We start from the raw sequence: 23,110 nt of genomic DNA on the forward strand, positions 1-23,110 counted from the left end.
CATGACAATGTTCCACGATGTACATATACTCTCTAAATTTGAATCAGTGAGTTTTCACTGCCGAAATAGTTTGGAATTTAGCAAAATTGGAAAATAGCAACGACTATTTTAATCTTCTGGAAATTTTAGTAAACACTTATTTAATTTTCATTTTAAATTATACGTAAAACCTTGACACACTGAGAAAAAAAATTTAGTGTTTGCAACAAAATTGTTTGGTTAGGCAATTTTAGTTCTTGTAACAAAATTTTGGTTGGCTGAAACAAAGTCGTAGAGTTATCTCAACGAAACATTTGGTTAGGACAACAAAATTATTTGGTTGAACATTTTTAAATTCTAACCAAAATTTGGTTACGACAACAAAATAATTTGGTTAACACAACAAAATAGTTTGGTCTAAAAAACCAAATGATCGTTTTTTTCCTAACCAAAATTTGGTTGCGACAACTAAATAATTTGATTCGCGCTCTCAGCTCATGGCTGAACAGTTAATTTAAATTTCTCACAAGAATGGGTAGTCCAGTGGTTAGTGCTCCCTACCTTCAGTTTTAAAACAGAGGTTCGATCCCAGACGGAGATGAGATTTTTCAACGTCCACAAATATTTCAATTATTTCAATTGGATAAATATAAATTAAACTTTAAATTGATAATAAATAAATAATGAAATAAATAAAAAAGATACAAAGAAAAGAAATAAAGTATAGAATAAAATTTTTAATTTTACAAAAAAACTGTTTGTTTGAACAACCAAACATTTTTGTTGACCTAACAAAAAAATTTGGTTGAGCTAACCAAACAAATTTTTTGATTGACTCAAACAAATATTTTGGTTGCTCTGCATAATTATTTTTCTCAGTGCAGTCGTCAACAAATAACTTAAAGTTGAAATTCCTTTTTTTATTTAAAAAACAGTAAAAGTTAAGAATTTTTATTTCTTCACAGTAATAATAATAAAAAAGAAAATCGGAAAATTTTTTGTAAATATACATAAAATTTTATTATTATACATTATTTTTATTGTTTGCATGAAAAATCATGAAATATATCGCATGGAATATTGAACCTTGTGCTTGGCACATAAACACAGCTTGCCCTTCCTTGAGGCATAATATATAGTATTTTCTTTAACCCTCAGGGTTGACATGCGGTTGGTACTGACATGGATTAATTTAACCCTGCAAATTTGATCAACTGTATATTGGTCTGTAATTCAAATATTAAAACAAAATTTTTTTAAATCGAACGGAAATTTTGTCTTTGTCATATATTGTTTTAAATATATTTACAAAAGTCTCGGAATGATCGATATCATCATCTTAATTAAAAAAATTATAGTTGAAAATATAAACAGTTTACAAAACTTTTCATGAAAAAATAAATGTTTTCTTTAAAAGATTGTATTTTTGTCAAAAAAAGAAAAAAAGAGCTTTTCGATTTGAAGAAGTAGAGACATATATGCGTCTAATTTCGCCCGAACCACTCGGAATACTTCGCGCCTTATCTTCAGTTATGTCATACGAAGACACACAATTACATTTCCGAAGAATTTTATGGCAACAATAAACAAAAGCGTTTTTTTAGAGTTTTTCTTATAATAATAATCACTGAATTTCCGGATATCAAAGAAATAGTTTAAAATTTAACATTTTATTTCATGCTCATTCTACACGTAATTTTATGTAGTCTTTTTTTATAGTCTGTGGGATATATAATGGGAGCCTTTATTTAAAGATAAATAACTGAAAATGTGAAAAATGATGGAATTAACATTCTATTGGTCTCCAAGATTCAAGGTCAGAAATCAAACATAACCTCAAAATTCTAGATGACGCTGAAGTTACCAACGTTGATTCGACGAATCAACAAACGAATTTTTCGTTTTCAGATTAGTTTAAAGGCCAAGAACCAATTTTTTAAAATTGAAACTTCTTTATTTTGGTCCCAAATACAACCTTAAACACTAAAAATCCGCAATTAAGGCGGGGAAATATTCAATCTTATAGGAAAAAAAAATTCTTTTTGTCGATTCAACGTTGGTAACTTCAGCGTCATAATTCTAGGGTATAGGTTTCCAGCAGGATTCAAGACCTTAGTTCAAACATAACCTCAAAATTCATGGACATAGGTCAAGGGACCGTTTGGTTTGAGGCTATGTCCAACAAACATTACTTCAAATTCCCCTAACCAAAAAACGAACATAACCTCAAAATTTAGATAAAATTTTAATAATTTGAATACTTGTAAGTATTTATATAAAAACATCAGTCGTCAAAAAAGTTAGAATCATTCTAGAGTTTAGGAACGTGACTAAATTGCTAAAACCATAAAAGGGGAAGTACATAATGCTACATCGTTGTTATACATTTCAACAAATTCCTCTCGACCCAAAGGCTCAAGTAAAATGCGAAGTGTTCAAATTTTCTGTGAAAAATCACTTTTCTTCTTCAAGACCCTACTATAAAGTAAACGTCTGCTTAAAGAACCTTTTTAAAATTTTATTTAAGAACACATACGTAAACACTTATTCTTAAACAACAATTCAGTATTCAATGTTTTTCCTCTTTTCTTCGCAATATATATAGTTTAAGTTATCGTTTTTTCTTATCTAATACAAACTTGAAACTTCGGTTTTAGTATACCTTCTTTTAAATAAATGAAAAACATTTCTAAACTCACGTTTGTAAATATCATGTATTATAAAAAACAAGGAGGGGGTCCTTTATGTTTATTTCATAATTATTTTGCTTCCTTGTGGAGGAAGCTATGAATTTCTCCCATTCAATTGATTGATTTGAAAAATGTTGAGTTGAAAACTGTTTTAAATTAATTAAATGTTTTCAAAAATTAAGAAAATTTTTAATCATTTTGGGTGTAACATAATATACTTTATATATACGAATCGATTCGTTTCAATACAAGGAATACAATTATTTTATGTATTAACTTGAATTTAAAAAAAAACACAAAATTTTTTAGTTAAAACATAAATTTTCGATTTTTCAATTGTTATTAATTCTTAAAAATATTTAAATCAAATATATACTTTATATATATCAACCAATTCGTTTCAATGCAGAGAATAAAATTATTTCATATATATAAACATGAATTTAAGAAAATACATAACATTTTTTAGCAAAATGTGAAATTTTGATTCTTTAACTTTCATTAATTCTTTAAATTTTAATCAAACCTATATTCTCTAAATCTGAATTAGTAAAAATATTTACTAATTTTAATTAGTGACTCACTTTTTGCTTCTGAATTAGTAAAATTTTACTAATTGTTAGTAAAAGTTACTAATACCTAATTAATAAAATTTTACTAATTCAGAAGCAAAAAGTGAGTCACTAATTCAAATTAGTAAACATTTTTACTAATTCAGATTTAGAGAGTACTTTATATATACCAATCGATTCGTCTTGACGTAAGGAAGACGATTATATTATGTATTACCTTAAATTTTTCTATTTAAAAAATTTTGCAATTAAAAAAAAATTTTTTGAGAAACGACGATAAAATTTTTTTTTGTGGTATTTTTAAAAATCCTCTCGTCATTTTTGAGAGATTAATGTGATAAATAAGCCTACCAAATTTTACCCAAATCCATTAAAACCTGTTAAAGATATCTAGTTCACAAAAATGATCCACACACACAAACATACATACATCCGGACAATTGATCAAGATCTCATATAAAATGTTTCTATATAGAGGAAAATTTGTTTTCACCATTTCTAAAAATTTTATAAACGAAAGGACTACAAAGTATATCCTCTACGAGGAAGCAATAGTAAAAATTTATATTAGGAGGTTTTTTAGAAGCCTAAAAAACAATATTATATTGATGAAAATTTTTTGGTCTTTTAATTTCACATATTTTAGAGGAGCACCCAGAGATTAGATATAACGGATTTTAAAATAATAATAATAATAATAATAATTCTTAGCTGCCATAGCTAAGGATTAGCAAGTCCATGCGTGTAAACTTCAAAATTATTGAATGAAGAACTAGTGCAGTTTCTCTGAAAAAATTTTTTTCTTTAATTATAGGACAGATTATTTTATTTTGCTACAATAAATTGAAATAGCCAACACAGCTAATCATTAGTCATTACATCAGCTAATAATTTGCGCTCGATATTAGTTACTTTAGCTAAATTATTAGGTTTTCCAGCTAACATCAGTTAGCAGAAATAGCTAATAAAATTTCTATCCATATAATAGCAATTAAAATTATCTGAAATAGCTAAGAGTTAGCTGTATCACCTAATTTTTTTTTCTTCGTGATGCACATGCTTTCTCCGTCGAGTAGGAAAATTTTTATTATTATTGGTGAAGGGATCAGTGGTGTGGCGTATAAAAACTGATCGACTCGATATATTGGTCGACTAACAATGCTCTTAAGTTTTGTTTACGTGTTAGTGCAAAATAACCTGGAGTCTTAAGCCCCTTAATTGACGGTTCTATTCCTCGTACTCACCGAGGTTCAACAGATTGGCGAGTACAAGAGCTTAAGGATATAAAAGCTCCATAGGAAGAGGCCATTTTTTCATATTCCATGAATAATTTACTAGCACACAAACATTGAAAGACTTATTTCGTATATATAGAAAGAAATATTTAAAACTACAGTCAACTTTGATATATATCACATAAAAAACTTGAACTCATTTTTGTTGCGAACTCATTATGATTTCGTATTGGCACAAATATCTTCTGATACGGTTGCACTTAGAAAGAGATTGTGAGAATTGTGTATTATATTTTTATACCCATTTTTCTCACCCAAGTTATTGTTTCTGGAGTAACATGTGTTAAAAAAGGTAAAACCCACAAAAAAATCGATTTTTACATTTTTGATGATTTTGATAAAAGAAAGAAATACCAGCTTTTCAAAATTAAAAAACTGCATTAATAAGACGAAAAACCATTTTCAAATGTAAAAGTGTTTCAAATTTGAAAAGATGAAATTTTATATGGCCTTGTTGAAAAATTTTATCTAACAAGAAAATGCACGAATATATTTTAGTATTATACATATATGTGTATGCTTCTTCTTCAAAAGCTTTCATGTCGAAATTTCCTAAAGTAATGAGCTTGTGACGGTACTCGTAATTCATTATAAAATGAATCCGAATATCTCGAGCTCTTGTTATTAAATATAGAAGAGAACAGTTTTGACGTCATTATAAGAGGATCTTGAAATTTTTTTTTTTTTTTGACGATGTCAGACAATTTTCTACTTCAAACTAGAAAAGTCGTCAAAACATTCTCTCCTCAATTCTCTTCAAACATATTTTAAAGTTGAAAGTGCTCTAATTTTTATTTTGCCCCTCTTTACTTTTTTTATATATCAATATTTCTCTTTTCATCTCCTTTTTTTCTATATAGATAAGTATATTAGTTTCTTGGAAGGGAGAATATAAGGCACAATATTTCTTTTCTTAGTTCTGTGTCAATAATATACTATATAGATATATAACATAAAGAATAAGAAGGAAGAAAGAAAAGTAGAAATAGGTCAAACGAAAAGGTTGGTGAATCGTACGAATCGAATACTCTGTTATATAAGGTTTTCATATTTTCTTTCACTATACAGAATGAGAGAATTATAATTATTACTTTTTTCATTAAACTATTATATGAATTGTGAGATCTGTTAATTTTTTTTTTCTATATCCTAAACTGTCAGTTAGTTTTATCTTTTTTTGTATTCTTAATCGTTAATGCATCCTTTGCTGACAAATAAAAGAAAACATTTTAATCGAAACGATGTAAAATTTCCTTTCAAATCCGCATAATTTTTCCAACTTATGAACATGTTATTTGTATTTCTAAAAAATGTTTTTCTGCAATCTTTTTTATATTCCTTTCAACATCCACATGAATGCATGATTGGCTATTTTTATCAATTCCATCATCTACAAACCCTTCTACAGTTGATTGAGCTTCATTAAAGAAAATATATTGAATCGATCCTAATGTCGTCTATCATAAAAGCATCCTATGACCTTTATCTCTTCTGTTAACTCCAAAAGTTATAAAATTGCACAATCAAAAGAATAATCGGGAATCATTGTTAAGTAGCACAAAATTTTCAAGTGGAAAATATAATAGTAAACAATATAATTACAGCATTAATAAAACTTCATTTTATATAATAAAAATACAATGTACTGTAAGTTCATATCTCAACTATTTTTTAATTTATGCAATCTCTTAAATTCCATTGATGTTTTAACTGAAATCTATTTAATCTCAACTCTCCAATTCGAATTGATATTCTATCTCAAAAGACCGGCAAACACAAAAGCTTCTGAAAGAGGAACACTTCGAAAAATAGTAAAAAGAAATTGATTCATCTCAAAAGTACCTTATTGAGGAAGAGTTCTTGGATGTTTGTCGTCTCTGACTTCCTGTTTCAATTGCAGGACTCAGCATCATCATTTTACCAGCAAACAGCTTCAAGCTTTACCTTTGTTGAAAACTCAACATGTAAAATCGATTAAATTTATTCTATTTCTATTACCTTATAGAGGCTAACCACAAGAATTTGCCTCTGATTTTATATATATATATATGGATAATAGTCGAAAAACTAAAAAGAACAGCAGAAGAAAACCGATAAGAAACGTTTTTGCTTATATATAGAAATGGAAAATTGACAAACTAACAAAGCAGAGATAAGATTGGAACAATAAAATGATAAAAAGATGTTCAATTAATTCGACAGTAACAAATAGCAATTTCTACCTTTTTCATATACATCGAATTATAATCTATAATCGAAATTCTATTATATGCACAAAATATTTCAAATCTCCGATAACGTCTAATTCCCTATGGGGAATCTAACAATATACCTTTATTTCTTCATCTCTTGAAATTAAATACTCTTCATATATTGGGCATTCATAATCAAATTTGATACTCTCTAGGTCTAAATCAGTTACCAACTTAATTCCAGACAAATGTTAAAAGTATCTCATCCTAATATTAAGAATTTATTTTTAGCCTGTATGGTTTTCGAAACAAATCTGTTTCAATAAAACCATGTAAGAAAATCAACTTTCCCGAGTCGAAATTTAGTTCCTCCTATATAATAAGCCCTCCTTTGGATCCCTTAGACTCCCATAGGTTGTAGGAGCTAAGGAGGGGCCTAGTTCGATTAAAAAAAATACTTTTTTTAATTATTTTGATTAAAGCAACATGAAATTTGTTTTCATACAATTTCTCTTTAATTAACCTTTAAAAATTGGAATTAATATATTTTGAATCGTTTTAAAAAAATTAGTAGAATTTAAAGCAATTTCAAAATTTTCAATATTTTAATCAATTTTTAGGCCATACTTTGAATCCAAAGTTGTAAAAAAATGAAATTTGCGCACATTCAAAGCAGCTAAAGAGGGTCTCTGTTTAACTCTACTTTACTCCTATGGCCTTAAATTTTGCCTCGGGAAATTACAACTTCAACTAGTAAGCTTCCATTTTAGTTGGCAACTTTTATCAAATAAATTCATAGTAATTAAATGAATGAATCAGTATATCTTTGAATTATACTCAAAAATGAGTTATTAATTCAGATTTAGAGAATTTACTAAATTAATTACTTTTCATTGAAAAAAATAATAAATTGAGAAAAGATAAAAACAAAATGAAAATAAAAATAGAAGATAATCTTAAAACCGGGAAAAGCAGCATTCATGATTCCGATAAAAAAATATATATATATATGTACAGACTATCAATCTCACCTTATTTTACTCCATACTACTCAATTCGACTTCGAGCAGAATCGATCAGTGATTCCTATTGTTTTTCTTCTATTCCATTTAGAGAAAGTTTCAGGGTTGCCACGCCAACCAAACACCACGTTTCACACTGCACTGACGTATCGATTAGTATCAAACATCAGCCCTCTATATATGTATATATATATTGATCTCTTCGTCACTTCAATGCCACTGTTTCTCCACTGTAATCACATAATTAACTTACATTACAAACTTTTCATATATAGATATAATTAAAATTATCATCTTTATATATATATATATATAAACCCATTTCATATAAACTGAAAATCAACTACTGTATTGACGCCTCCCGTTCATATGATGCTTATTGAAATAACAAAACAAGACAATTCTCATTGACATTTGAATGCAAGATATATATCTAATGCTTATTCAAAATTATTTTTAAAATCATTATTTTACAACATAATTTTTATTTATCACTCAGAGAAAAATTCGTTTGAAACTGACAAATTTTGGTTGAATCAACAAAGTAAATGCTATGCTATATACATAGTTAAACAAACGTTTGGTTTATTCAACTAAATTATTCAATTGAATATTTTTATTTGAATGATCCAAATGATTTATTGGATATATTAAGCAACAAGGGTCCAAAGGCAGGCATTGTTCACGTTGGCGTTTGCAGCTCGAAACGTGAACGATTGCTAGCAATATGTAAACAATTGGCTGCCTTTGGACCCATGTTACTTACTATATTTTTTTTTATTTCAAAGGCACAAACGTCGCGCTTTTAGGTTATCTGAAAGCCGGGTAAAAAAAGCCATTCATTTGTTCTACCCTTTGAAAATGGCGTCCATTTTTACCCTAGGGCAAACATAATGATTTGATTAAATGGAACAAACACCTTAAAATAAAAATTCTGTTTCTCTTAACTAAATCAATTTTATTCATTTATTGGAATGAAACAAATTTTTATTTGATTTAAAAGTGTTGAACGGTCTCTGAAATTCTTTGGCAAGGAAAGAACTTTAATTATCGCTCTATAAAAACTCTACGAAACACGGACACCAAGGATCTTTATCTTATAAATTTCCTAAATCCGAAAGATTGTTGCGAATCCATACGAAAACGCGCTTGCAAAACGAAAAGTAATATAATGACAGATACATTACCTCCTGCCGCCGTCAGATGGCAGAAGCATGCGGGAAGCACAAAGTCGCAGCTGTTATATATATTACTTTCCTACTTTTCGTTTTGCAATCTCGTTTTTGTATGGATTTACACAATCTTTCGGATTTAGAAAATTTATAAGATAAGGATCCTTGGTATTTTGGCCGATAAAAAAGTGATGGTGTTTCGAGAAATATGTATGTTAAAATCAATATTTATCATTTTCACGTTCAGTGTCATCAATATAAAGCTTCCTATGAGGAAGCAAAACTGAATGTAATAATCAGAAATCTGGATAATAACCAGAACATGGAGTAAAAAAATTATTACACTAACAATCGGATTGTTAATATAGAACTAATAAATCTGGTTTGTTGTTGCAACAAATTTTTTGTTTGTCTAACAATTCAAAATTATTGTGATAATCGCATTTATTACAATTTCTTTTTCTCCGTGTATTTAAGTATTATTTATAAAAAAAAATATAAATCATATAATACTATTTCCGATGTGATGAGAATTTAAAAAAAAAGAAATAAATTAATCAGCACATTGTTGTTATTATTTTGTGCATTTAAGTGTTATATGATTAGATATACGTAGGTGTACAGATCGAGTATCATTGATTCGTGTAACCAGTTGAACAGTAATACAAGCCGTTTTGACAAGCATCTATTACATTCATGGGACAACGAGATACCAACCACGGTACCAACATACGTACATATATACTTTGGTCTAAGGCAAGCTGCTGGGGCATCGTGCTCTGAATAAAGGGGAAGACCATTTCGAGGCAATGTCAGCTCAGTATACCGACGTATTGTCCGTAATCGGCCCCCTTTGAGACTCAATTACGTTTCAGACTGCTTTCAACAGTGACCAACAGTAATCAATCCACTAATAGCACAAATTACTATACTCTTCCTCATATAATATCTACACATATAATATAGTATAGATATATTATTCTCAATATATCGAAATACATCACATATATATTCTATATATAATAAATCTCTCACAAAACTTTCATTTATCAATTTTTTTTTATTACAACTTGTCACGAACATCATATATATCTTCTACACACCCAATAGTAATACTTTTTGAGGATTTTCAATTTTGAAATTTTATCATTTTTAACCAAAGGTTTCTCTGGTGTATGTGTGTGTAAAAAAATTTCTAGAAGAATATTAAAAAAATTTTCATAACTTTATTTCAATAATTTTTAAATTTATCGCCATTAACCATATAGTTTTTAGTGTGGCCTTTGAAAAGTTTCTATTTTTTAAATTGAAATTAAGAAAAGAGATAATTTCTCTAATTAAATGTAATAAATTTCTTTAATTTAATTCTATTTCAGTCTTATTATTATGCGGATTAATATTAAGTTAAAGCAGTATATCATTTTAGCTGCAGCTCAAAATGAATATTATAGAATACGGCGATCATTTTAAGTTAAGGGGTTTTTTCTTATATTCTACTCGAACATAAAAGGATTCATTCATGTAAAAGGATACAAAAGAAGCATGAGAAATTTAAATCGATAATATAAAAATTACATCCATAGACTTCTAATAAGCCTTCAATTTTACGAAATGGGATGAGTGAAACCTTGTAATTTATAAAGTTTTTTTTTCATAAAAAATATAGTCCTTGATAATCATTGTAAAACATATCAGGAATTAGTATTCTCGTTGATTTTTTTTTTACACTAAAATCATTATTAACCTCGAACCAAGAGCGATTATCGATTGCTTATATATGAGCAAGACTTTTTTTTTCTTTCTCCCTTATGGAATATACGCGTGACGAGATATTCAAGCAATTCGCTTTTCCGAACCAACAATATTGCGCTAACGATGCTTCCTTATCGTCTGTATAAAGCACGAGTTCACCTGTAGATCGACCTCAGTGACCTTTTTTAAATGACCAATGAATATGCAACACTTTGTATCTACAACTATTTCATTACATTCCCTTTAAATCGAAAACATATAGGTATATCTATAATTAGAAATTTCATATCAAGAAAAATATCAAGTATAATAGTATTCATATATGAAAGGTAAAAAAAATTATTTAATATTTATCTTTAGAAATTTTTGAAAAAATAATTTTCTAAAAATAAAAAAGAAATTCATATTAATTAAAATACTAGCGATGTATTCCTCGCTCGCTAACGCTCGCTCGGTTAAAATTGTACTTATTGTTGTTTACTTATTGTAGTTTATGTATATTATATATATAATTTATGTTTTAAATTAATATCTTATTAATATTGTATAAAATTTATCTTAAAATTGAAAAAAGATGTTACATAAAAATAGTTTGTAAGATTTTCTAAAAGCATATATGCAAAGTATTTTGATTTATTTGAAAATAATTGAAAATAGATTTTTCAAGGACGGTGTCGAGGTCACGGGGTCGGTGTCGTTTTTCGAAATTTGTTAACTTAATATAATAGAAGATGTTTCGTTTTAAATTAAGAAATGTTAAAATTATTAAGTTAAAAAAAAATTATTTCTTCTTTAGGGAGTCTATTAATATAGGTATATAAAAGTAAAAATAATTACAAACAAATAAAGATATCAACAAAATTAAAATAATAAAAAAATTTTTAAATAACACAGTCCTACGAAATAAAAAAGCGTCGGGGTTTGGGAATCAAAGTATATCCTACCATCTTGAATTTTAGAAGTCTGACTTCAGATTCGTAATTAGCGACCCTAAAAACCCCTAGGTACCAAGTTTCATAAAAAAAATTATTAAATTTTTAGCAAAACTGTCCGGCATATTAGATCCGTCATTTTGAATTTTGAAAATCTTTCTTCAGATTCGCAATGAGTAACTCCAAACTACCCCAGATACCAAGATTTATATAAATCCATTAATGTTTAAAAAGGCACGCATGAATATTCCCCAAATTAGACTTGCCGGAATTTTCGTGATGTCGAATTAAAAATTATAGAATTTACATTTAAAAAAAGTAGATTTTAAAATGAGCCCAATTTTCATATCGAAAAATTTCTATTTAAAAAAATTCTAATTTTATAAAATTTTTATTTAACTGAACTCTAATAAAGCAGATTTTCTAATATATCGAATTTTCAAATAACACCATTTCAATTTAACAAAATTTATATCTAGAAAAATTTACGTAAAAAAGATTTTTTATTTATCAGAATTGTTCTTTTGTCGAATTTCTATTTATCCGAATATTCACATAAAAGTATTTTTATTAATAGAATGTCCAATTCAAAGAATTTCTATATAACAAAATTCTTATTTAAGAAAACTGTTATTAAATAATATTTCTTTTTTATTTAATTTTTATTTAATAGAATTGTCATTTAACAAAAATTTTACTTAGCTAAATTTTTAAGACAAAGAATTTTTATTTCACCGAAACTTTATTTGGCCGAAGTTTCACTTATCCGAATTTTCATTATAGATAGAATTCTTAAAAAGTCGAATTTTCATTTGATCGAACTTTCATATATCAGATCATCCACTTGGCAGAAACATTTCAGCGGGAGTTTTAAAATCAACCAATCAAAAATTATCAAGAAAATTGTGATTGGTTGATTTTAAAAATCCTGCTGAAATGTTTCTGCCAAGTGGATGATGGGATATGTGAAAGTTCGATCAAATGAAAATTCGACATTTTAAGAATTCTATCGAATGAAAATTCGAATAAATGAAACTTCTGTCAAATGAAGTGTCGGGGAAATATAAAATCTCTGACTTAAGAATTTATAATTAATTAGAATTTCTGTTCAATGACAATTCTACTAAATATTAATATAAAAATTGTTAACCAACCTATTACAATATCTTGCTGTAAGCTTCCCTTAAACAAAATTCAAAATCATTTCATACGATTTATCATAATTTTCCAAGTCTTTTTTTTATTTGAACTATTTTCCACGTATTTTCTGCGTAGAAGCATCAGAATTCTCAAACAATATTTCATTCACCAACTCTTGTGAATCACTCAAAACGTCTCGTTGGTTAGGAAAATAAAAATTTATTAAAAGAATATAGGGAGACTGGAGAAAGTTGGCAACTTTATAAGAACAACCAGCAGAATATATAGATTGGATGACGATAGAAGATCACAATCAGAACTTTCCCCTCAAACACTATACCGCGGCTATAACATAACTTTAAACGATTCTGATCTTTAAGACCAATACGAGTAATATTTAAAGATATATAGGAAAACTTACTCTATAACTAATATATAGATTTAAAGAATCATATTTATCTTGCAAACTTTGATTTTTAAAGACGTCAAAATAAAAAAAAATATTCGGAATATATTATAAAAAATTTTATATATATTTAATATTTCAATAAATTTATAATTAACCCCTGATAAATATTGCAAACAAAAAAGTAATTGAATCAAAAAATGTATATAAATACATAGGAGTAGAGATTGTGCTGGGGTGACAATCATTTTATATATTGCACCTTGCACCTACTTTCCATTTATGCTATTTTTACATATCCTAGCCATTTAAATTTATCACTGACCGTTTAGAATAATCTAAAAATAGAATACAATTCTCCCCTAGAATAACCTCAACTATTCAAGGGTCAAGCAAAGGTCAAGTTGAAATGTCACTTGGCAACCTTTCTTTTCTAACAAATAACTCAATGTCTTTTAAATTTACTATATAATAATGTTATAAATACGATTTAAAAATTTGCAAATAGTGAATATTATAATTAATTTTTAGTTAAAATTAGAAAAGAATCTTGCCCTTTGATAATATTTAAAAGTTTTTTGCATATTTATTTAATTACAATTCTTAAAGATTGTTCTTAAAGATTAAAACAGATGTTAGGCTAAAGTATAGTATGCATTTATGCATTTATAGCCATTTTACTCAAATTTTTGAATAATCTAATCGTTTTCTCCGTGTATATATAAATGGAATCCTATTTCCGTTTTCGAAAAATCTGTGGAGTAATTTTTTTGTCACATTAAGTTTTGAATAAAACAATTAATAATTAATAATGTATTCACAAATTTACTATAAGTAAATTATGATTTTACATATGCCTATAGAAATAGTCTTGTATTTTCATATACATATATGTAATGTATATCTAAGTTTGCTAAGACAAATATTTGTATAGTAATGTAATTTTAAATTGCATAATAAATGCTTTGTTTTACTTTTATGTTGAATAAAATATTAATTGTATTCAAAATTAAAGTTTATATTTCTAAACAACATTTAACATAAATTGAATTTATTTTATATTAATTTTAATAATTTTTTTAAATTGTTTTTTCAGCTTATTCTGATTAACACCCTAGTAAGTTACTCATCCAAAAATTAAAATAGTCAGCCATATGTTCTAGAGAAAAAAACATGAATTTTTAGGGTTTCCGAAACACTTAAAGTTTCAAATGCTTATGTAGCACGTTGCATACGTTTCCTTCAAAAAATTTTCCAAACAATTTTTAAAGCCGAAACAAAGTCTTTCCACGGCCTAAAATTGTTTAGCATTCTTCTCCTTTTTACCTCGCGCGATAAAGAAAATACGTCTGCGCATAAATCTCCAACACATTTTGAACGTCTCAAATTTCTCTTAATAATAATTTAATGATATACAAAATAGTGAGAAAAGTTCTCAGGGTAGATAACTTTAAAAAATGTTTGAAATGACAAATTTTATAACCTTCATAAGAATTTACTAACAGCCTGGGAAATATGATCGTCAAATGATAAATCTGTACTTAAGCACATTACTATTAATTTAATAACAATAATTTAAAAATATATTTTATATTATTAATAAATAACAAAAATAAAAGTGACCCAACTGTAGAACCTTGAGGCACTCCAGTGTTTGTAAAAAATTCAGATGAATTTGTATGATTTATTTGAACATTGTGAGAGATCGATCTGCTATAAGTAACTTCTCAACCAATCAAGAAAATTCGATCCCACACCTAAAAGTTTCAATTTGGCTAAGTATAGCAGATGATGATTTTTTACCTTGTCAAACGCTTTTGCAAAATCAATACAGTACCCAATAATAATATTTGAAACAGAATTAAACAATATTGATCAAAAACGATACCTTCGATTAATTTTGAAAAATAGTATTGTAATTGGATGAATAATTAAACCCTTTGCCCACTCATGTGGCCGTTATCGTCTATAATGGTCTGTTTGGACGCCTGGTGGGAACTATGGGAATTACGTTCAGTAGCGCTAGAGGACGATAAGTTAATAGCGAAGGTACAGGATTGACTTGAAAATTATCTAAACTTTCATATACAGTTAGAAAATGTAATTGCAAACTTGGAGATTTTCGCAGATTTTCTGCAATTCTCAATTTAAAATCTTCCGTGTGCTTAATTGCAATTTATTTCCATCAGAGATATTAGTGAACGCACTGTCGCCAGCAATGTTTTGTGCATTAAATTTTCATTTCAAAACCGAAGAACTCATTTGCTCTTACTGCTGTTTTTCAGGTAGCTTTTCTACAAATCTTATAATTGAAATTCTTTTAAACATCGTCTGGTTTCTTACACTTGCTTTGTTTCGCATTTTCTTTTTCCTTGATTTGAGAGTAAACTGTAAGCGACATATACTAGTACTGTACCATTTTTCTATTTCTTTGTCAGGTTTTTAATAAGAGAATTTCCATTTAGTTTCGTGGAATCATAAATTATGAGAGACTTCAAATTATAATTTGTTAAAAATTCTATATAATTATGATCTTTTAAAATAGAAATCAATACAATTTATAAGTATTAATTGGATTTTATATATGCCTTAATTTTATGTTATAAAAAAAGGATTTTCAGAAAGAAATTTTTTGAGATTTATTTTTATTAATATTTTATATATATAACTAAAACTAGACTATTTAGAATTAAGTCGCTATGTTGCCACATTTATAATGGCTAGTGATTGGTGTACTTGTAAATGTACCTGTCTGTTTATAGAGGCTAGCAATGTATTCAGTACAGTCGGGCGAAAGAATCTTAAGTAGTGTACTATATAGTTGTCATAAACTTTTTATGCTTAAAATTTGACTTTACTTTTGAAAATGATTACTGCAAAGGAACTACTTTAACCGCTAATAAGTCTCTAAATATTAATCAAAAGACAAATAATAAATGTTCCGTACAAGAAAAACAAGTACAAGAAAAAAAAATTATTCTGTTAAAAAAACTTCATTACTTTTGACAATAGAATTTGATTTAAAAAATTTCCATTTAAAAGTGATTTTTGAGTAGTACTGTTACGCTAGGGGAGGGAAGTAGAGTAATGAAAAAAAATCAAATTAATTATCAGAGAGTCCTTAACAAATTCTAATAGTTTAATGTAAATTTTGTTGAATTTAAAAAATTTTTAATTTATCTCGAGAATTATTTATATTTTTCAAAATAAGAATAATAATAAATTATAATTAAAGTTATTATTTTTGTATTTTGCAAATTAAAAACAAAAATTTAACAATAACCCAAATTTTTATTTTAGATATAAATTTAAAAATATATGTAATACTTTAACCAATATAAGATAGGATTTAATTTTCATAAGTCACCTTTGTACCCTTAATTTATTCCAGAATATATATAACGTAGTGCAATTCAATGACAAAAGAACTAAAATATTTCTAGAAACTGAAGAACAATTAATGACATACCTATTTTTGTTCTGGAATTAGCTTCACAAAATTAAAATATTCCAGTTCTGAATAAATAATAATTTTCAAAAATATTCACACGCACTAAAACAGGAAACACGCGAATTTGAAAGCGAAAAAACGATTCGAATCAGTCTTATCTTATATATATGTAGAATTAATTAGGAAGACGAAAGTCTTAATGCGCATTGTATATATCTAAATAATTGCATTCGACAATAAGTGAAGAAAGAATCACGTCACTCGCGACTTAACGGGGATTGTGCCTCCCGAGAACTGGTTCGTTAGGGCGCTAAAAGCGCGACGACGACGACAACGAATACGACGACAGCCCCCGCCCGGGTTAGCGCGTGCGCATCCAAAACCACCCCTGCCCTGAGCAACCCCTTTTTACTTCTCTCTACCCCACACACACACACACACACACACATTCGCTCAACGATGCCAACTTGCTTGCTCTCTTTCCTATATATATCGAAGCAACCCTAATATTCGCCAGAGAAAGCGATGTGCCGATCTGCACATATACCTGTAAATTCTATTGTTCTTCATCATATGCACGATTCTCTACGTTCGACCTGCTTTCTAAAACAATAGCTGCGGAATGAAATATTTAATCGCTGCAAACAAGCTCATTATATGATTGTTTACACAATACAAAATTTGTTTGATTGTGATCAACAGTTTTGCACTTTAAGACAAGGAATAACATTCATAAGCGAAGACAATGGTCTGAAAGTCTTGTGTGTGACACTGTCACCCAACAAATAACTCTTTGATGATGATGATGATGATGATGATAAGTCAATTAAAAACTTATCGGACATACTTCTGAATAAAGCATATCACCAATTCTAATTGTAAGGTTGTACACTGAAAAAAATGTTACCGTAAAATTCAACCATCATTGGGTAGTTGATTAGAAAGTAGTTAAAATAACTATACTTTTTTAGTTTGTCTAATCATATATTTATGTAGTTAATGTAACTATTTTTAAGAAGTTAATAAGTAATAGTTGATTTTACGTAAATATGTAGTTAAAGTATACAACTACAGATCGGTAGTAAAATTAACTTTCTTAAGGTATTAAGAACAACTGCCCACATAGCACGACTTCTTGCTGTGAGGTTACTGTAAGTAGAATATCTGTAGGGTTTGTAAGGTTACCGTGTAAGCCTGCAGTAAACTTGAGGTCATCTTAAAACTTCCGCCTTACAGTAAGCTTACACAGTAAGGTCGTGGTAAGTTTACATGGTAAGGTTGTGGTAAGCTTACATGGTAAGGTTGTTGTAAGCTTCCCGTAAGGTTACTGTAAGGTTGCTATAAGGTTACTGTTAATATAAAGTAATATGAAAATATATTAAAAATAATTATATTATAATATATATATTATATTATAAATTTTTTTGTATAAAAAATGATATATTTGGTAAAGTACTTTATGAACCCCAATAGGGTTTGTCAAATAAAAGTCACTGCGCAGCCGTATGTGCCAAAGAAAACTACTGCGCATAAATATTAATAAATTTTATTTACATGTTTATGTTTACAGTAACCTTACATCAACCTTACAGTAACTTTAAAGGAAGCTTACAACTACCTTACCGTGTAAGCTTACCACAACCTTACCATGTAAACTTACCATGACCTTACTGTGTAAGCTTACCTTAGCTTTACTGTGTAAGCTTACTGTAAGGCGGAAGTTTTAAGATGACCTCAAGTTTACTGCAGGCTTACACGGTAACCTTACAAACCCTACAGATATCCTTACAGTAACCTCACAGCAAGAAGTCGTGCTATGTGGGTGTAATTGTATAGTTGCAACTAAAAATTTGAAGAGTATAGTAAATTCAACTACAATTCACCAGTTATATAAAAAGTTGTAAAAGGAATTATTTTCTTTAATTAATATATAACTGCTTTTTAATTAGTAAATTTTTTATTGATTTCTGTGATATTATATAGGCTTCAATAACATTGTTTTAGAATTAACAACTCGTCCGTAATTAAAACTACTACTTTAAGTAGTAGATTTTACTACCAAAAATAATTCAATAGGCTTTAAGAACATTTTTTTTGTAGAATTAAAAAATCCTTTGCAATTAAACCAACACAAAGAAAAATGAAAATTGAGATTTCAGACTATAGAACAATTGGAATAATTTCTATTACCGTAGAAATGAATAGAAAATTTTAGGTTTACATCCCAAATAGTTTAGTAATGATTATCAATTAAAATGAATTCTAAACATCTTACAGCGGTTCCACATATGTATACGAAATCGCAGAGTCGTTGCGAGCCACGTAACCCGACTGCGCCATCTACCTAATGATTTCCCCTTCTGACGTCACGGAGGGGATGAGTGCATTGAGTAGATGGCGCAGTGGGGTTACGCGGTTCGCAGCGACTTTGCGATTTCGTATACATGTGGAACCGCTGTTAGAAAACGCTAATATTTGCCTTTAAGTGAGTGCTAGCAGTTTCCGTGATTTGTTTTTTTCTGATCTGGAGATCTAACTATGTTCACTATACGTTTTTGGAGTCCCTGAATCCGAATCCGGGGTCCATTTGACCCCATCAGATCAGAATTTGACGTAACCTCAAATAACCAATATGGCGGGTACTTTTCTGTAAAAATTCATCGGATTCGCCATCCCACATAGCACGACTTCTTGCTGTGAGGTTACTGTAAGGATATCTGTAGGGTTTGTAAGGTTACCGTGTAAGCCTGCAGTAAACTTGAGGTCATCTTAAAACTTCCGCCTTACAGTAAGCTTACACAGTAAAGCTAAGGTAAGCTTACACAGTAAGGTCGTGGTAAGCTTACATGGTAAGGATGTGGTAATAAGCTTACACGGTAAGGTTGTTGTAAGCTTCCCGTAAGGTTACTGTAAGGTTGCTGTAACGTTACTGTTAATATAAAGTAATATGAAAATATATTAAAAGTAATTATATTATAATGTGTATTATATTATAAATTTTTTTGCATAATTAAAAAATGATATATTTGGTAAAGTACTTTATGAACCCCAATAGGGTTTGTCAAATAAAAGTTACTGCGCAGCCGTATGTGCCATAGAAAACTACTGCGCATAAATATTAATAAATTTTATTTATTAACAAAATTCTATGTTTACAGTAACCTTACATCAACCTTATAGTAACCTTAAAGGAAGCTTACAACTACCTTACCGTGTAAGCTTACCACAATTTTACCATGTAAACTTACCACGACCTTACTGTGTAAGCTTACCTTAGCTTTACTGTGTAAGCTTACTGTAAGGCGGAAGTTTTAAGATGACCTCAAGTTTACTGCAGGCTTACACGGTAACCTTACAAACCCTACAGATATCGTTACAGTAACCTCCCAGCAAGAATTCGTGCTATGTGGGATGGAGTAGTATATAAGAAGACCGAATGACCATGTTAAATCTGCGCTAAAAGTGACCTCTTTTCGGTACCTGCTAAACTTCAAAAAAATACGGAATGGAACACTAGCGCCACTGATTGTGTCAAACTCAGCTGGACAGTCAGCCATTGTAAAAGTTTTAAAAATAAGGAGCAATGTATTTTTGGGTTATGTTCAACGTACTTCTAATTTTTCCCACTATTTACAGACTTCTCACAAGAGCACTTGTGTTCCATGTCGTATTTTCATGACACTAAGTAGGTATTAAAATTTGCGGTCCACTTTCAATGTACGTCGTTCGGTCTCCTTATACTACTCCATGGGATTCGCTTAAAACTCATTACTTGGGGGTTTTCGGGGTCGCTAAATACGAATCTAAAATTATTTTTTCAAAATTGTAGTGTTTTCGCTACAAAAATGGTTTTTACGTGTAATTTAAATTGCAAAATATTTATTAATTATACAAAAAAAATGTTCTTAAAGCCTATTGAACCACTTTAAGTAGTAAAATCTACTACTTACATCTTGAGTTGTTTTAACATTTTTATAAATTGAGTTAAAGTAATCACAAAATGTTATTCATCCAATTACATTCTTAATTGGTTTAACTATTTTTATATTGGCAATTCCCAGTAAGAAAAGAGTGACCCAATATTGGCAGCATTGGCCTAATATTAGACCATCATTGGTCCTATACTGGCCAAATGGTTACCATTGGCAATTTCCCACTGGGTTGAACCTTATTTATATTGAGTTGAGGACCTCTTGCACTATGTAGAGTAGTTAAAAAGTGGTAAAACCTACTAGTTTCAGTGTAAGAAAATACATAACTTATTGTAAAAAATTTTTATATATTGTGTAATTTATACAAATTAATTTATAATTTATTATATGTATGTTTACAATATCGAAAGTTTACTGTAACCTTACTGAGTAAGGTCACTGTATAGCAGACATTTTAAGTTTACCTTAATCTTACTGTAAGTTTACATTGTATTCTTACAAATCTTACATGTAAGTCTGCTGTAAAGTTGTAGTAACCCAAGAAGCACGTAATATAACCTCAATATCAAGGTAATATTACATGTAAGATTCGTAATATAACGTTGTAATATTACAGTAATCTTACAGTGATCTTAAAATGTCCGCCTCAAGGTAATATTACCGGTAATGTTACTGTAATATTACGCGCTAATATTAAGGTAAGAGAATATTACAGTAATATTATGGGAATATTTCTTTACGAAAAAAATCTACCCATCCAGGGAATCGAACCCCGAACTCAAAGCACACGAGTCCAGAGTTTTACCAACAAGCCAAATTGACTTATAATATATTTACGTTTTTTATGCTTTATGAATAACTCAAATCAGTCTGTAATATTACTGTAATATTACCTTGAGGCGGACATTTTAAGATCTCTGTAAGATTACTGTAATATTACAGCGTTATATTACGAATCTCACGTGTAATATTACCTTGATATTGAGGATATATTACGTGCTTCTTGAGAAATTATTGTGCTGTGTAGGAAGCCACATTCGTTCCATCCGAAAGAGGTTTCTCAAAAAGTTCGTTGATTATTCGAAAACACCGCAATGTAGACTGAACGACGAATCAAAAAGACACTTATCGATGTTCCGTAATGGCAAGCAGTGGTTGTCTTTCAAAATTTGGCTCCTCGTAGGTGCATTTAATTTAAAAATGATTTTTCTCTCAACTCGGATAGAAACGGAAAAATCGAAAAAAATACCAGTTATCCTGAAATGTTGTACTTTTATTTACGCACAAGAAATTGAAAATTTATTACGATAAACGACGTCAAAAAGTGAAATAAGAAATTTTTTTGTAGCCGTCAGGTGCTGCCCCATACGGTAAATTTCAGTACTACGCAAATGTTTATACTCTTCCTATTTTACTTCCTGTCGTTTTATATGTGAATAAATTTTTAATTTCTTGGAGGCAAATGAAAGTACACACACTCAGGATAACTAGTATTTTTTCCGATTTTGCTATTTCTGTCCGAATTGGGAGAATAATATTTTTGAAATTAAATGTATCTCATTTTTAAAAGACAACCACTGCTTGCCATTACGGAACACCGTTAATGTGTTTAAATTCATGAGTTTTGTGTTCTCTATCCCCAGAAATACTTAAAATGATGAAAAAAAGTTAATTGAATGTAATGCAATTTTGAAATACACAGGCACACAAAAAATAAAAAGCTGTTTGGCCGAGACACTACACTAGTCTATTTTCATGTATTTTTTCACGCTGAATCCGAATCCGAAGTCAGAATTGTTAGATTCGCCCAAATTTTTCAGATAATTGCAAAAAAACGCAAGTAACAAAAAACTCAAAATACTCAAAATCAGTTTTTTGGAATTATCTTTAAAATTTGAGCCAATCTGTCAATTCTGACTTCGAATTCGGATTCAGCGTGAACAAATACATGAAAATGCATTATCGTAATGTTTCGGCAAAAAAAAATTTCTTTGAGCTAAAATCGCCAAAAACTGATAAAAATTCTGAATTAGGGGCACAGATAATTTTTTTGCTGAAACACTACGATAGTGCATTTTCATGTATTTTTTCACGCTGAATCCGAATTCGAAGTCAGAATTGACAGATTGGCTCAAATTTTGAAGATAATTCCAAAAAACTGATTTTGAGTATTTTGAGTTTTTTGTTACTTGCGTTTTTTTGCAATTATCTGAAAAATTTGAGCGAATCTAACTACTTTTTGTGTGCCTGTGATATTATTTATTTATGATAATCAGAAGAGATCATTACTCAGTAATATTATTGGCATTATTAATATATTGATAAAAATATATAAACAATTAAATTGTTATAAATAAAGGGAAATTGATGGGAAAAATTATATTGTAAAACTTAGAGATTGTACAATGAAGAAAAAAATCTAAAATCTAATAATTACATATAAATTATGTTTTTTTTTTCATACAATATTTCTTTTTAAAATTTTGCTAATTCTAATTGTTTATAAATTTATTGTTATAATAAATGCAGCAATACTTTTACAAATATTAAACATAGAATAATTTTATTTTCAACG

At 28.7% G+C, this 23,110-nt stretch overlaps 1 protein-coding gene across 2 annotated transcripts in view; it reads right to left on the reverse strand.

Moving 5' to 3' along the window:
• LOC127279341 (kazrin) overlaps window positions 1-16,917 on the reverse strand; it is a 165,294-nt gene extending 148,377 nt beyond the window's left edge. For both annotated transcript variants that reach the window (XM_051301648.1, XM_051301643.1), the window contains exons 1-2: window positions 16,622-16,917; window positions 7,760-7,980 (exon numbers count right to left, since the gene is read on the reverse strand). The gene's annotated coding sequence lies outside the window, so the exon portion shown is untranslated. The remainder of the gene's footprint in view (window positions 1-7,759; window positions 7,981-16,621) is intronic.
• Window positions 16,918-23,110: the final 6,193 nt, after the last annotated feature.

The sequence above is a fragment of the Leptopilina boulardi genome, unplaced genomic scaffold (genome assembly GCF_019393585.1).
Source record: "Leptopilina boulardi isolate dan_hultmark-lab unplaced genomic scaffold, ZJU_Lbou_2.1 LbouV2_216, whole genome shotgun sequence".
Taxonomy (NCBI): domain Eukaryota; kingdom Metazoa; phylum Arthropoda; class Insecta; order Hymenoptera; family Figitidae; genus Leptopilina; species Leptopilina boulardi.